This window comes from Hyaena hyaena, unplaced genomic scaffold (assembly GCF_003009895.1).
Source record: "Hyaena hyaena isolate Hyena2069 unplaced genomic scaffold, ASM300989v1 scaffold_71, whole genome shotgun sequence".
NCBI lineage: Eukaryota > Metazoa > Chordata > Mammalia > Carnivora > Hyaenidae > Hyaena > Hyaena hyaena.
The window spans coordinates 3,723,069-3,739,409 of record NW_024080704.1 but is presented as its reverse complement, the minus strand read 5'-3'; the positions used below and the strand labels follow the sequence as shown (position 1 = coordinate 3,739,409).

At 39.3% G+C, this 16,341-nt stretch overlaps 1 protein-coding gene across 1 annotated transcript in view; it reads right to left on the bottom strand.

The window, feature by feature from the left end:
• Positions 1–14,853, bottom strand: part of BARD1 (BRCA1 associated RING domain 1) — a 171,490-nt gene extending 156,637 nt beyond the window's left edge. The window contains exon 1 of the mRNA XM_039233208.1: positions 14,817–14,853. The gene's annotated coding sequence lies outside the window, so the exon portion shown is untranslated. The remainder of the gene's footprint in view (positions 1–14,816) is intronic.
• Positions 14,854–16,341: the final 1,488 nt, after the last annotated feature.

The following is a 16,341-nucleotide window of genomic DNA, read 5'->3' as shown; positions in this document are numbered from 1 at the left end:
TTTTATGCTTATTTTAGTTCTTCAATTAAATATCATTTCCCATGAAAAATGCTCATCAAGTCATTTTGTTTTTTTTTTAATAATTTTTTAATGTGTTATTTATTTAAGTACTCTCTACACCTAACATGGGGCTTGAACCCATGACCCCAAGATCATGAGTCAGATGCTTTCAAGTGAGCCAGCCAGGCACACCTATATTCTGTTTAAAACTCCAATTTTAAGAGCCTTAACCAGATATTGTTTGTAGCAGAGATACCTAGTATAGGGACCAAGGGCAGCCTGATTGATATAATACTGCTTAGAGAGAATGGAAGGAAGTAGAGTTTTGGAATTAACCTATCAGGAGCAAAGGTCTCAGCACTAAGCCTTTAAAACTGTTGTAGAAAAAAGAGTTGGCAAACACTTCACTCCCCACACTAGAGAGAGATGGCTAAAGCTTGGGAATTATTCATATCTGGGAGTCACTCTGAGAAAAAAAAGGAGTCGGTATTATAGACTAATGTAATCTGTTATTCAGGAAGAACGCCCAGGCACAGCAGTGCTCTAATGTTACTCACACAAGTATGGGGCTCAGGCAAAAGTGAAGGGACAAGTGTCTGGATAATTAAGAAAATTACTTTCTCAAAATTATTTTCATTGATGCCCCAAACTCAGTGGATGGACATGTGTTTTGTTTGGCCTCCTCAGTGTTTTAAAAATTGGACATTTCACATGTAACTTCAAGCTCTCTGAAGAGAGAAGAGAGAGAGATGATGACACTATATTCCTGCAGAACAGCAATTATGCCCTTTACAAAGGAATGTAAGCTCATTTTTTTTTTGGTCATAATATCCATTTTTTTTTAAGATTTTATTTTATTTTTTAAGTAATCTCATACCAAATGTGGGTCTCGAATTCACAACCCCAAGATCAAGAGTCACATTCTCTGCTGATCCAACCAGCCAGGCATCCCTATAATCTCCATTTTTGCCCCTTAATTGCATCAAGTCCACTACACTCATTTATATTATCTGCTTGATGTCTGAATACTGCAATTTGTGATTCTTGGTTTAGAATGCTCTATTCTTCCCAAATTAAACACTATGTGTTTCACTTAAATGTTCTCTAATTATGGGATTCAGCTCAACTGCAGCATATACTGCTACAAACATCGTGGGGGGGGGGGGGGGGGAATGCAACAAAGATGCTCCTGCTCCAGCATTACCAACAGATCAGAACCATTTCTCCCTCACCTGTCCTGTGAGATGTGGGCATACACCTGCTTCACTGATTATTTTGCAAAACCCTGAGGTGGCTGGTACATTTCAAGCATCAGATGTAGGCTGTCTATTTTAGGAGAGGAGAGGGATGGATTCAGGGAGAGGTGGAGTGTTCTGTAGAGGTGGGTAGGAATTCAGGCAGATGAATGGCAACTAGAGATGTTTGGGGCGGGAGGATATTCCCTGGGGCCATGGAAGCTGAAGGAGGTGTGTAGAAACCATGAGGGGAACCCTTTTGCAGGATACAATTCTTAGGTGTCTTCCTGTTAGTACTCAAGTATAATCTTCTGCCATCTATATTATACTTCTCTCCTGAAATTGCTCTAGTCTTTCAGTAAAGAAATTTGCATTTGGTTAAATATCTGGTGTAGTAGTCTTTATGAGATTAAAGTGATGACTTAATAAGAGGAAAGGGGGCTTTCTTATTCCATGAATCTCTGGGGCCAGGGAAGAGGGTAGTTCTGATGATCTATTGCTGCTCAACAAGCACCTCCAAAACTTAAGCCATGAAGTAACAACCATATTATTCTGATCACAGATCTGCAAATTGGGGCAGGATCTCTGCAGGGATATGCACATGGCTGAGGGCTGGAGCATCCAGCCATGTGTGACCCTCTCTCCATGCAGTGTCTGAGTCTCTCCACATGGTCTTCCTATGAAGTTTCTCCAGCAAAGTGGCCTCAGGGCATCAGGGTTTTTTTTTTTATTTTTTTTATTTTTTTTTTTATTTCTAGGAGAGAGAGAGAGAGAGACAGCGTGAGCAGGGGAGGGTCAGAGAGAGAGGGAGACACAGACTCTGAAACAGGCTCCAGGCTCTGAGCTGGCAGTCAGCACAGAGCCCGACGCGGGGCTCGAACCCACGAACCGTGAGATCATGACCCAAGCGAAAGTCGGACGCTCAACCGACCAAGCCACCCAGGCGCCCCAGGGCATCAGGGTTTTTACATGCCAGCTGAGCACACTAACAATGAATGCAACGCTTCTCACAGCCTCACCTCAAAATTGTCAAATGTCACTTCTGCAACATCCATTGCTCAAATAAATCTCTAAGACAAGCATGGGTTTAAGAGTTGAGGAATTAGACAATTTCTCTCAATGAGAGAAGTAGCAAAGCATCTGTGCACATATTTAATCTACCACTGTGGCTCTATAGGCTTACCGGATACACCCTGACACAGGTTTCAGACAGTCATTACCATCACAGAAGGGAAATTCCATGACAGAGCTCGACACTGAGGGGGTGGGGGGATCCACAATACAGAGGACTCAGTCAACAGAGGCTTCAAGACCAAATCTTGGATTGCTCCTACACAAAGAAAGGATGCTTCCATTGCAAAGGAGAATGGAGAGAGACAGAGTGGTTTTTGTCAGACTGGTGAATAGAAAGCAGTAAATCCATTCAAATAATGTCAACATCTCATTTATTTTGATGACACTTAACTGGTTATCTCAACATATGACATAATGCTGAAGAAAACTGAAAAGATTTCTGAGCAGCCAAAGTCTAGATGTTAAAGTGTATTTATTTACTCATAAGAGGGCCTGATTTGACTCCGAGAGCTCACTCTCTGTTACTTCACATACAATCAGAATAAATGCAGTTTGTGGTATTTTAGCTGATAATACATTCTAAGTGGCTTCATAGATTAGTGGGGGCGGGGATAGCAAATGCTGCCAGAGGTAAATTCACTGGCAGCAACAAGAAATAACTCCGCTGTTAAGCCTGAGTAGCTTCCAAACCTTGGCATCTTTGCATCTTTTTCACCTTTCCATGCTCTATTCCCCACCATAAAAACCCTGGGGCCAGCTAGTCTTTCCTTACACACTCATCTTCATTCCCAGTTCTTAAGGTCAACAGAACCTTAAACTCTTGAAGAACCACTTTCTGAGGCTCATTATTGAGTTATCTTTGCTATGGAACTGACCCTGAAGTTTTCTTTTTTTTTTTTTTTTTATATTTATTTTTGAGAGAGAGACAGCACTGTCTCTGTTCTAATAACTGGGAATCCTCTCTTCCTGAGCTTCCCACTTCTAATTTTTCCACCGGGGCTTTAGTCTAGGTCCTGGTTTTCAGGTTGTTATGTTGATACTTGATCTCCAAGTCCTTCCTGGATGGGGGTCCTGCCCTCCTAGGGTTACATGCAGTCCATGGATCTCTGTTTAGTTGGTAGGGCTTTCACACTGTGGAGACCACTTTCAATGTTGACTTCCTGTCTGCTGAACTACTAAGTGTTCCTAGTCCAAGCCCCGAAAGTCAAGGCCTCCTCATGTTAGGATGCCCTGCTCCTTCACTGTAAAACTCTTTTGCTGCCTATACTACAGGCCACAGATGAAGAATTGAGGGGTGATCAAATCTTGAACATATGTTTGTCACTCTGGCTGACTCTCTCTTGTCAGCCCTGTCTGTTGTCTGAGTGCTTATCCCTTACTACTGGTATGTTCAGTGCTAGACGATGTAGATGCTATTTTTCCCCCTTCCTGCCCCCTCATGTTCTAAATGGTTGGCCAATGGCCATGCCCTCTTGATGTTCTAGATATGCCCTCAATAACCCCAAAATAAAGGAGCGATAATAAATGTCTATAAAACAAATGTAAAATCAAAATCAAAAGGAAGAGTGTGGGCTTATGTTGTTAAAAAAACCCAAAAACATCAAGAATGATAACACGAACTTACTTCCTACATGTCAGCCGCTCTTCTAAGCCCTTTACACATATGATGAACTCATTTCTTCCTCACAACAACTTTGTGAAGAAGTGCTATTATATTCTCTTTTTGTGAATGAGGACACTGAGTCACTAATGTGTAAGTAACTACAGATGGTCTCCAATTTATGATGGTTCGACTTACAATTTTACGACTTCACAGTAGTATAAAGGCTGTATGCATTCAGTAGAAACTACTTCAGATTTTGATTTGGATCTTTTCTTGGACTAGCAGTCAGCAGCATGATCCTCTCTCATGATGGTAGTAGCCTTGAGCTGCAGTTCATACAGTAAACAGCTGATATACTTAGAACCATATGTACCCATGCAACTATTCTGTTTTCCAATTTCAGTACAGTATTCAATAAATTACATGTCATAGTCAGCACTATATTATCAAATAGGCTTTGTGTTGGATTATTTTCCCCAACTGTAGGCTAACAATATTCTAAGAACATTTAAGGTAGGCTAGGCTATGATGTTCTGTAGGCTGTTTTAAAAGCACTTCGATTTATGCTATTTTCAATTTAACACGGGATTGTCAGAACAGAACCCCAGAGGAAGATCTGTAGTCTAGGTAATATGGCTGGGTAAGTGGAAAGGCTAAGTTTCAAACCTGGTAATGTTGCCCCAGAATCCTTGCTCTTACTCATTTTCATAAGGTCTCAAAAGATGTTAGTGTTTCCTAGCCCAATATGATAAGTCAAACCCATAATGATTATCCTGAGTCACCAAAAATATTCACTTCTACTCCAGAGAGCAGAAAATTGTGTAAGACACTTCAAAGAATTATCTCAAAATTGATTAAAAAATGATGGCCCTTCAAGAGGTCAGCTTCTGCTATCTGGAAAGTTAAGTTACGAAGCACCTTAACAATGAACTGTTACTGTCATGGATATTCCCTTTTTCACCAGGTTTATTTAATACATCTTTAATTTAGACCTAAATCTATTAGGACATAGGTACATTTACAAATATGTTTCTGGAGTTACACCAGAAACAGTTTTATTTATGGTTATATATTTTGATGCTATGTAACTTTTTTATTACATAGCTCTTTTCAGAGTCAAGATCAGCAATAATCAAAAGTGGTGCATTAAAATCACATTTGAAAGACAATAGACTCCAAACTGAAAATAAGTTGTCCTTTTCCCCCCTGTAGCATATCTGTAGAATTTAGATAATAGCTATCAATTCCATTTTTCTAAAAGTTTGGCCAGGTGACAAACTACACTTTGTTTCCTACACTGTATTTCTTTAAAAAATGAATTCCAATTACCTCACAATTAAGGCACAGTTAGTTACAGGTCATGATTTAATTACATCCATCTAGGTTTATTGCCAAATTATCTCGTTAGCATCCAGAGCCTTTAGGCCACTGAGAGTCTAAACAAAACATGCTGTCATAAATCTTTTCTGAGAGGGCAGATAGGGGTATTAAAAACACATAATTTTTTTTTTTTTAAAGGAACCATCCAGACATCTTTTAAGAAATGCCCAACATTGGTAATGGTTGAATGGCAAGACATCATATTCTGGCATCACATGAAAATTACAGTGAGGCCTTTTAACAAATACTTGGGTTCCACTCAACAATGATTAAATCACAAAGCTCAGGAAGTAGGTCCCAAATATTGATGTAAAACTTCTCCAGTTAATTCTAATATGCAGCAAGTTTGAGAACACAGATCTAGGGCAAGAGCTGGCAAACTATGGCTGCTGGCCTGGCCAATTTGTAAATAAAGTTTTATTGGAACACAACTACACCCATTCATATACATATGTCTATTGCTGCTTTGGGCTACAATGGCATAGTTGCATAGTTGAGACAAAGACTATATAGCCTTAAAAGCCTAAAATATTTACTATTTGGCTCTTTCAGAAAAAGTCTACCAACCCCTGCTGTACACTAATGAAATATCATAGTATTTGTGAGCTCCATTACAAAAAGAAAATATAAAACCCCTTATTCAAAAACCAGGGAAAGGGTCACCTGGGTGGCTCAGTTGCTTTAGTGTCCGACTTTGGTTCAGGACATGATCTCATAATTCATGGGTTCAAGCGCCACATCAGGTTCTGTGCTGACCACTCAGAGCCTGAAGCCTGCTTCAGATTCTGTGTCTCCCTCTCTCTCTGCACCTCCCCTACTCATGCGCTCTTACTCTCTCTCTCTCAAAAATAAATAAATATTAAAAACATTAAAAAAGCAGGGAAAATAGTGTCATGAAATATAAGTTTTTTCTTTATTCTGTGCTGTGTTTTTTCAAGTTGTCAAGGTGTTTTTATTTGCTATTTAATGTTCTTTTTTTTTTTTTAAGATTTTATTTTTAAATAGTCTCTATACCCAACACAAGGCTTGAACTCACAACCTCAAGATCAAAAGTAGCACACTCCACTTACTGAGCTAGCCAGGCACCCCTTTGTAATGTTCTAAATAAAAAAAAAGTTAAAATTAAAAATGATTAGAACAAATTTTACTGCTCATGTTTATATACTACATGACAGTTTTAAATGTAAAAATAAGAGTGCTGAACCAAAATTACACAATTTATATTTGATCGCTTATCCATGCATTTGGAGAAATGCTGCACAAAACCACCTGTGTATATTTTACTTTTTGACTCCTTTACTCTCTCACCTTTGGTCTTGGCAAAATATTCTTCCAGCCCACCTCAGAGCGCCTCCCTCATGGCACCCACCACCGAGTGCTCTGGATGTTAACATGTTTTAGTCCTCCCCCATCAAAACTGAGCTCTTTCAACTCAATGAACTTGTTACTCGCTTTTGTTTCACTAGTGCCTAACAAATAGCAGATATTCAGTTTCTGTTTAGTGATCAAATACTAAATGATGAAAATTAATGAATGGCAAATCTCATTTCTCAGTTTCCAATTCCCAAATTCATCAGACAGAATTATCAGTTATGTTTTTCAAAGAGTCTCAAGGATAGAAATTCTACAGCCCTCTTCTACTGCTTTACCAAGTTGATAGTTTTCTCTTACTGTCAAATGGTAAGGTTTTTCTTTTTCTTTTTCATTTTCTCGTTTTGTTTCCTACTCTTTCATGGGCACTGAGCAGGACTCATTTTGGCTGTGGTATAGGGCAAAGATTCAAGCACTTAGGGTCAAGCCTATCTCTAAGTCACTTTTGTAAGAATCTTCTGGTGCATTGCCTGTTTTTGGATGAGCTGCTTTTCTCAAAGACTTGTGACAAGATCATGTCAAACACATAATAATTAGTAGAGAGTAGACTTTACAAAAATGGTAGTCCACTCCTTTACCCTCCCCACTTAAATATATCCTATATATCAGTACAGCAATTGTCTGGTCTCTGAGATAAACAACTTTGTTATTATATCTTAACTCAAGACCATTAATCATACAGTATAATTTGAACTATCTCAAAGTTCTTTCTCTCACTTTGTGTGTGGTACCTGTTACATGGTTTAATACATTCCCCCACTATACCTAAATCATTAAATATGTTGAATTTTATTTAACATAAATTATACCTTGCTGTTCTTGGCAATATAAAAGAATAATAAAGATATTATAAAGTCACATCTGTTTCACTTCTTTTATCTGTATTTCTCTGGATTCAAACTCCCACATCTCTCCTCCCTCTTGGATACCTTCAACTGATCTCAGAAATTCATGTTCTCTGTATTAGTGTACCAGGGCCCTTGTGACAAAATACCATAGACTGGGTGGTTTAAACAATAGAAATGTATTGTCTCACAGTTCTGGAGGCTGGAAGTGCAAGATAAAGGTGTTGGCAAATTTGTTTTCTCCCAAGGCCTCTCTCTTTGGCTTGCAGATGGCCTCCTTGCTGTGTCTTCACCTGGCCTTTTCTCTGTTCAGGCATCCCTGGTGTCTCTCCTCTTATAAGAACATAAGTCATATTGGATAAAACCTTACTGTCCTCTGTCTAATTTAATCCCTCCTTTGAACATGCTATCTCCAAGTACAGAGGTCTACCCACATGACCTCATTTAAACTTATTACCTCTTTATTTAATTATTTTTTAAATGTTCACTTATTTATTTTGAGAGAGAGAGAGAGAAATGAGTGAGGGCATGGTGTAGGGGCAGAGAGAGAGAGGGAGAGAGAGAATCCCAAGCAGGCTCTGTGCTGTTGGTGCAGAGCCCAACTTGGGGCTCAAACTCACAAACTGTGAGATCACAAAATCAAGAGTCTGATGCTCAACCAACTGAGCCACCCAGGTGCCCCTAGCAAATTTTTATTTGTCCTTTAGTCTCAACCTAAATATTCCAAATGTTACTTCCTTAGGGAGGCCACTCCTTAAACTCAGGTTAGGTCCCCTATTTCATGCTCACGATAGCATCCTGTAATTCCTTTATCATGTGAAGGGATTATTTTTGGTCAGCTTTACTGATGTATAATTTATATGCAATACAGATCACCAATTTTAAGTGTACAGTTCAATGAGTTTTGACAAACTATATAATGGTAAACCACCACAACAATCATGAAATAAATCATTTTTATTACCTTAAAAAGGTCCCTTGAGGCCATTTTTGGTCAACTACATCTACCCACAAGCAATCACTGATATATTTTCTGTCACTATACATTTGCCTTTTCTAGGATTTCATATGAGTGGAATCATATGGTATGTAGTCTTTTATGACTGCTTTTGTTCACTTATAATGCTTTTGAGATTAACATATAGTTTGCATACCAGTAATTCATTCCTTTTGATTGGAGGGTAGAATTCCATCACATAGACAAATCAGAATTGGTTTAATTCATTCAAGAGTTGATGAACATTTGGGTTGTTTCCAGATTTGGGCTATTATAAATAGCTACTATGAACATTCACATACAAGTCTTTGTGTTGACATATTTTATTTCCTTGGGTAATTATAACTGAATCCAAGCTTATTCTGTTTGCCACATGATTGGCCACTAAGTTGAGAGGCAAGATTTTGGGGTACTTTATTTGGAGAGCCAACAAACTGAGGACATGGAGGACTACTGTCTCAAAGAACTATCTCCCTTTGGCAGGAAATTCAAGCTTCTTTTATGTTAGCAAAAGGGGGAAGCCAAGAGAGGGCTAGAGTCAAAAGGTGACTGATGTCTGTAGACATCCAAGGGAGGTTCTAGAACTTCTTTGTCCTCAGACAGTTGGTCTTTGCAAAGAGGAATGTGGCCGTGTCATTCCTGTAAATCTGAAACAGCATAGTCATTTTTGCACGTTTCCTGATCTCCTAGGGTGAGGTAGGTTCCGGGTAAAGAATAGTTTTTTGAAAATCTTAGCTGTAACATGCCTATGTGCAGGGTTAAGCATAAGTTTCTAATCTATGGATCACAGCAGCAAGGGCAATAGGAGCAGTATGGAGTCAGACATGCTGTTTCTTTCCTTGTAACAATTCTCACTGTCAAAGGTTCATTCCGCAGTTTTGTGAGATCAGGGACAAGGGGATATCATTTCTCAACTGACTGCTTCTTGCCAGATAGGGTCAACAAGGAGCAATTGTGGAAGGAAACCATTTGACTTGACATATGAAATATTCCTCAGTGCCTCTATTTTGGCATTGGGGTCTTAGAAGTAACCATAGGCATTTCTATGGAAACAAAAGAAAAACACAGGTTAATGGCTGGAGCAAATTATAAACCCAGTGTCTGAGTCCCTAGTGATGTCAGTGAGAGGCTCGAAGCATCCTCAGATGGAGTGGGGACAGGCAGCAAAAAACTGATAGATTTTTTCTGATTTGTAGTTCTAATGTCTCTGGTGATTGCTTTGAGGACCCCACAGAGCAACAGGTGCAGGGACTGCCTATACATGAGCTACTGCCATGATTTTTCTGAAGTTTACCTCAAGTTGTCTAGCTTCAGTTTGCAGAGCTTTAGGTGAAAGGGCAGTTTTAGTTCTTAATGATTTCAAGTCAAGAGAATAAGAGAAAATTAGAAACCTTAATTTGGAGATTAATAGCCAGATATTTGAGGAAACCAGAAGAACTCTCAGGATCCAGCCTAGTTTTATAGCTAAACAACAAATACTCAAAGACAATTAATCAGAACTAGAATCTAACAACCACAAGGACGTGTTTTTGAAACATAATTTTTCTGGGGCGCCTGGGTGGCTTAGTCGGTTAAGCGTCCGACTTTCGCTTAGGTCATGATCTCACGGTTCGTGGGTTTGAGCCCCGTGTCGGGCTCTGTGCTGACTGCCAGCTCAGAGCCTGGAGCCTGTTTCAGTCTGTGACACCCTCTCTTTCTGACCCTCCCCTGCTCACGCTGTCTCTCTCTCTCCTAGAAATAAATAAAACATTTAAAAAAAATGAAACATAATTTTTCTCTCTGAAATTACGGTCATTTTTATCAAAGATAGGCAAATTAAGACTAATTGTAAAATAAATCTACAGTGGAGTGCCTGGGTGGCTCAGTCCGGTATACTTCTGACTTTGGCTCAGGTCATGATCTCACAGTCAGTGGGTTTGAGCCCCGCGTCAGGCTCTGTGCTGAAAACTCAGAGCCTGGAGCCTGCTTCGGGTTCTGTGTCTCCCTCTCTCTCTGCCCCTCCCCTGCTTGTGCTCTCTCTCTTTTTCTCACTCTCAAAAATAAACATTTAAAAATTTTTTAAAAAAGTGTACAGCAAGAATAGCAACTGACAATATAGATTCTTTAAAATCTGCTGTGCTCAGACTTTTTATAAGGAATTTCACATTGAACTTTAATAGCCTCTCAAGGCCAAAAGCCAAGCCAAATACTTGAAGTCAGATTTGTTAGCAATACCTATAGCTTTGGGTGAATTCCTCTATTCTCGAGGGCCCCAAAATATACTGAGGTATGTTGCACCTGCCAGGAAGGGACACTCTTTAATCACCTGGTAAGTCTGCTGAGAATTCTGTAAGCAAAGTATCAGGCCAACATTTCCAAGGGGCTCTACTGTCTCCATAAAGTCAACCTTGATTCCTTAAAGCTGTCTTGTCATATCTGAGTCTATGCACATCTCTCTCAAATATGACATTCCAGTCAAAGCCTTGGTAATATAACCAATGCCTCTAATGGTGTTCTGTTACAAGAGAATAGATTCTTATTGAACTTCTGCAAAAAAAACTATAATTGTCATTAAAGAAATGCAATGCAAGTTTCTGAATTCTGGAGGGCTCAGGTAGGGAAGAAAGATGAATGTTTCACTTTGTTTACAAAGGAATGTTTTATCAAATTTCTGCAAGTCATAGCTATCTTAAGAGAGGACATTTCCTTAAATCTGGAAGAGTAAACAGTAGAAAACCAGCAATGTTTCAAACAAGAGTCATAAAAACTATAATCATCTTCCTCAATTCATTTAGTCCCATGTTACGAATTTTTATTCTGTTCGAACGCAGTTCTTCCATTAGTTTTGGAAATCTATCATTTAGTTTTATGGTCTTTAAAGATATCAGAAACCTATAATTGTCACAAGTCCTTTCCATGAATATCCTTGAAGCTGAAACACATTTGCAAGAGCATCCGAGTGAAACAATAAATGTAAGTGACAAAAATCTCAAAAATGGCCATGGTCAAAAATCTGATGAACATTCACTGTGATGCAGCTGACAAGAAAATTTTGTTATTTTTGTGATAAACAACATGTAATTAGAATCACATGTGATGACTTCTATCAGAACATATTAAAACTTTAGGAATTTTTATAATTTCTGGAATAGTTACAGCATTTACTCACATAATATATCGGAAGAAGGTTTATCATCATTTGTTTGACAATGAGTCCATGTAACTTAACATAACAATTAAAAAAGCCTAATTCATCAAAAAGACTTTCATTTAGAATTTAAATTTTTGGGAAGTTTCTTAAAAACCCCAGAAGGCTCTAAAGCCCATGCCTAAATAGGATTATAGATTATTATAAAACTGAATATGCAATTATTTAACCAAGGTGGCAATAAGAGATCCTATGGTTTATATACTTGTTAGCAAAATTTAACTCCTTTAATATTGAGATGATTTTACTTTTTAAGTAATCAAAGACCTGATGAAGACAAAACATAGAAGCTTTGTTTTTCTGGACAGATAAAGAAACAAAAACTTGTTTTTGTTTTGTTACAATTTCTTGTCAAGAGCAGAACAACAGTCCAAGCCAAACTCCAATCTCGTACCAGTGTCCTTTAAAAACTCATTCATTTCTGTTTATAGCAGCATTATCAACAACAGCCAAATTATGGAAAGAGTTCAAATGTCCATAGACTGATGAATGGATAAAGAAGGTGTGTCTGGCATATGCGCGTGCGTGCACACACATGCCCACACACACACACAGGAATATTACTCAGCCATCAAAAAGAATGAAATCAGGGACCCTGGGTGGCTCAGTCGGTTAGGTGTCCGACTTCAGCTCAGGTCATGATCTCGCATTTTGTGGGTCCAAGCCTGGCGTCATGCTCTGTGCTGACAGCTAGCTCAGAGTCTGGAGGCTGTTTCAGAATCTGTGTCTCCTTCTTTCTCTGACCCTCCCCTGCTCATGCTGTCCCTCTCTCTCAGAAATAAATAAAACATTAAAAAGAAAAGAATGAAATCTTGCCATTTACCATGACATGGATGGAGCTAGACTGTATTATGCTAATAAATAAAATAAATCAATCAGTGAAAGACAAATACCATATGATTTCAGTCATAAGTGTAATGTAAGAAACAAAACAGATGAACATAGGGGAAGGGAAAAAAGAGGGAAGCAAACCACATGAGACTGTTAACTATAGAAAATAAACTGAAGGTTGTTGGAGGGGAGGTGAGTGAGGGATAGGTTAAATGGGTGATGGGTTAAAGGATGGCACTCTGAGGAGCACTGGGTGTTGTATGTAAGTGATGAATCACTGAATTCTACTCCTGAAACCAATATCACACTATATGTTAACTAACTAGAATTGAATAAAAACTAAAAAAACCTCATTTATTTCAATCTTAGTCTTGACCATGCATAAAATTATTTTCCAAAGATTCCCCCTCACAAATTTTCTATAACTTTCTTTTTCACTCTGAAAATGAGTGAGAGAGAGAGAGAGAGAGAGAGAGAGAGAGAGAGGAAGAGAGATAATCCCAATCCCAATGTGGGACTCAATCCCATGAACCATGAGATCATGACCTGAGCCAAAATCAAAAGCTGGACAGTCAACCACTGAGCCACCCAGGTGCCCCAGAATAAAGGTTTTATATGTAATGCTGATAATTTTATTTTTTTTTAATTTTTTAAAATGTTTTATTTATTTCTAGGAGAGACAGAGAGACAGCGTGAGCAGGGGAGGGTCAGAGAGAGAGGGTGTCACAGACTGAAACAGGCTCCAGGCTCTGAGCTGGCAGTCAGCACAGAGCCCGACGCGGGGCTCGAACCCACAAACCGCGAGATCATGACCTAAGCAAAAGTCAGACGCTTAACCGACTAAGCCACCCAGGCGCCCCAATGCTGATAATTTTAAAGATGTGTCTTTTTTAATGACAACTTAGCTTTAATATCAAATATTTTTCCAGATCATGTTAGCTTGAAAAACACCTGGGTTAGTTTTTATCTTTCTGGGTTTCAGAATGTTCAAGTTTTACAGGTGCTTTCCTTGAAACCAATTGAGTAGAGCTCCTTTCCTATGAGAGGTATTTGCAGGCTCAAGGCTTGTTCCATTGAGACCCTCATACCCAATTGTCCTGGAGAAAAACTCACTTAAGCATTTAATTTACAAAGGAGATCTTGGCTCAAAAGAGGGATGGGCACTCTGGCATATACAGAAAGCTATGTTTTAACATGAGGTCCTCAAATGACATTCTAAAGGCTGCATAAATGAGTGATTAGTACTTTTCCAGATACCCAGTGACTGAGGCAGCCTGACAGGTTTTATGTGCTAGCTTGGTGTCTAGTACCAAATATGTTGCACCTGTGTCCAATACAAAATCAATTCGTTCCCCATTGTCAAGCTTATCTGGGGCTCCTATGGGAATTCTGAAGTGGTCAGTTTAAGAACTTACACTTCATGCTAATTTGGGAAGGGCTCCAGTTTGAACCTCACAAGGAGGTGGCCCAACAACTTGGGGCGCTTTTTGCTCCCTGATAGTGAGGGTAGGAGGAGCAGTAGCAAAATGGCATTGAAGGCACGGAGGATGGTACGGGGCTGGCTGTGTGAGTAGCCCCCGTGGTGGTAGTGGCGGTGCAGGAACAGGCAGAGGTGAGGGGGGAGGCAGAAAAGTGCTGCCTGGAGGGCCGGAAGCTCAAAGTATGGAGCTAACGTTCCTTCTCCATTTTTCCCTCCTTCAATACAGGCTTTTTCTCTGGTTGCCTTTCAGCCCTCTGCACTATTTATTCAAACTATTTTCTAATGGACTTTCTTTGGGAACAGAAGTTATGTTCCCCATTTTCCTAGGCAACAATTCAGAAAAAAAAAAAAAAAACACAGAAGAAACAAAACTCTAATGAATTGAAGTCCAGAGTACCTCCGTTAGCATTTGTTCCTCCTCCAAAGTCAGAGAGTGGCCAACTGAACCGAATGGCTTCCTTAGACAAAGAGAGCCAAACCCAAATGCCTTATTTGGAGTCAGCTGAATGCGAGGTAGAAAGCTGAGTCACGAATATTTGTAGAGACATTAAAGGTCAACTCTCCAAATATCTTTTTGTTATAAAACGAATCTAACATGGCAAGCTTTGTCCAAAGATGAACTAAAAGCTGCAGCAACAAACAAACCAAATGCAAATGAACTGGGTAAATAAACCGGGTAAAAGTCCAAGTATGACGTCTCCAACAGGGGACCGCAGACAAATGCAAGGAAAGTGGATACCCCCTTACCCCAAGGAAAAACCCAAACAGAGGAGAGTGGAAGGGGGTTCCCGACTACATGCAGGAGTGCCTTACCCTACTTTGGAGTCCATAGACTGGCAGAAGTTTGTCGAATCCTTGTCCCAACAGCCTGGTGCTGTTCCAGGCAGTTAAAAGGCAAGCCCTGGAACACAAGTGGAAGCAGCTGCCAGGGACTTACCAGCAGAACCCCCAGGGGTGGGGGGTGGAGGTGAGAGTGCCAGCCAGGAGCCCTCTCTCCCAACCTGGTTCTGCTCCCCTTACAACAGATCAATGAGAGGCAAGATGTTGGGGTAAAGAAAGCTACTTTATTCAGTAGCCAGCAAACCAAGGACACAGAAGACTATTGTCTCAAAGAACCATCTCCCCTCCACACAGAATTGGAGTTTCTTTCATGTTATCAAAGGAGGAAAGGGGAGGGGGCTGAAGTCAAAAGGTGACTGACATCTGTAGACATGTGAGGAAGGTTGTTTAGCTTCTTCGTCCTTGGTCAGTAGGTCTCTGCATACAGGAATGTGGTCATGTGTCATTTCTGTAAATCTGAAACATAGCATGGTCATTTCTGTACATGCTTCCTTAGCTCCTTGGGTGGGTTAAGTTTTGGGTTAAGAGCAGTTTTTGCCAATCTTAGCTCTAACATGCCTACGTGCAGGACTAAGCAGAAGTTTCTAAGCTATGGGTCAGCAGCAAGGATAAGAGAAGCAATATGAAGTCAGACATGCTAAGTTTCTTTCCCTATTACATAATTACGTAGAAATGGAATTCTGGGCAGTGTACTAGGTATATATTTAACTTTTTAACCAACTACCAAATGATTTTCCAATTGTCTAATTCCTCAGTTCTACCTGTGGTGTTTGAGTTAATATTTGTCCCCTGTTCTCAGCAACACTTAATATTTTCAGTTAACTTTAGCTGTTCTCCTGAGTGTTTAGTGGTATGCATTGGGATTTACTTTGTTTTTTTTTCTTAAAGATTATATTGAATTTAATTCTTAATATATTTAAGTGCTTGCAGAATGTTTATTGCTCCTCTGTGCTAGACTGTAGACCCCATGGCAGCAGAAATGATGTATTTTTTTGTCTTCTTTATTTTGGAAACTTTATGCTCTTTATCCTTTTAAAGTGTTTAATGGAATATTTCAAAAAATATAGAAAAATGATAAGCTCTTGTGTATTCATCACCCATGTATAAGAATCTTCAAACCAAGCCCCTTGTGATTCATCATTTAATTCCTCCTGTATCTCCACACCTCACATATGCTGATTTATTTTAAAACATATCTGAGGCTGTATCTTTTTTGTTCACAGATGTATCACCAGGGTTTAGAACAATGCTCAGAAATGGAAGGTGCTCAATATTTGCATGACTAGATGTTATTTTTTAGACATAACTTATTATATCTCGTGGTCTTACCTCAACAACAGATCATTACTTCAAGTCAGCTAATTAATGGAGTTGAAGTTTTTGGTAAATTTAAACAGAAACATCATAAGCCTCTTTCAAAAACTGCATTTATTCTCTAACTATTGTCAGAGGGATGGTGGAAGCTTGGAAATATTAACATTTTCTTTAAGCTATTCAA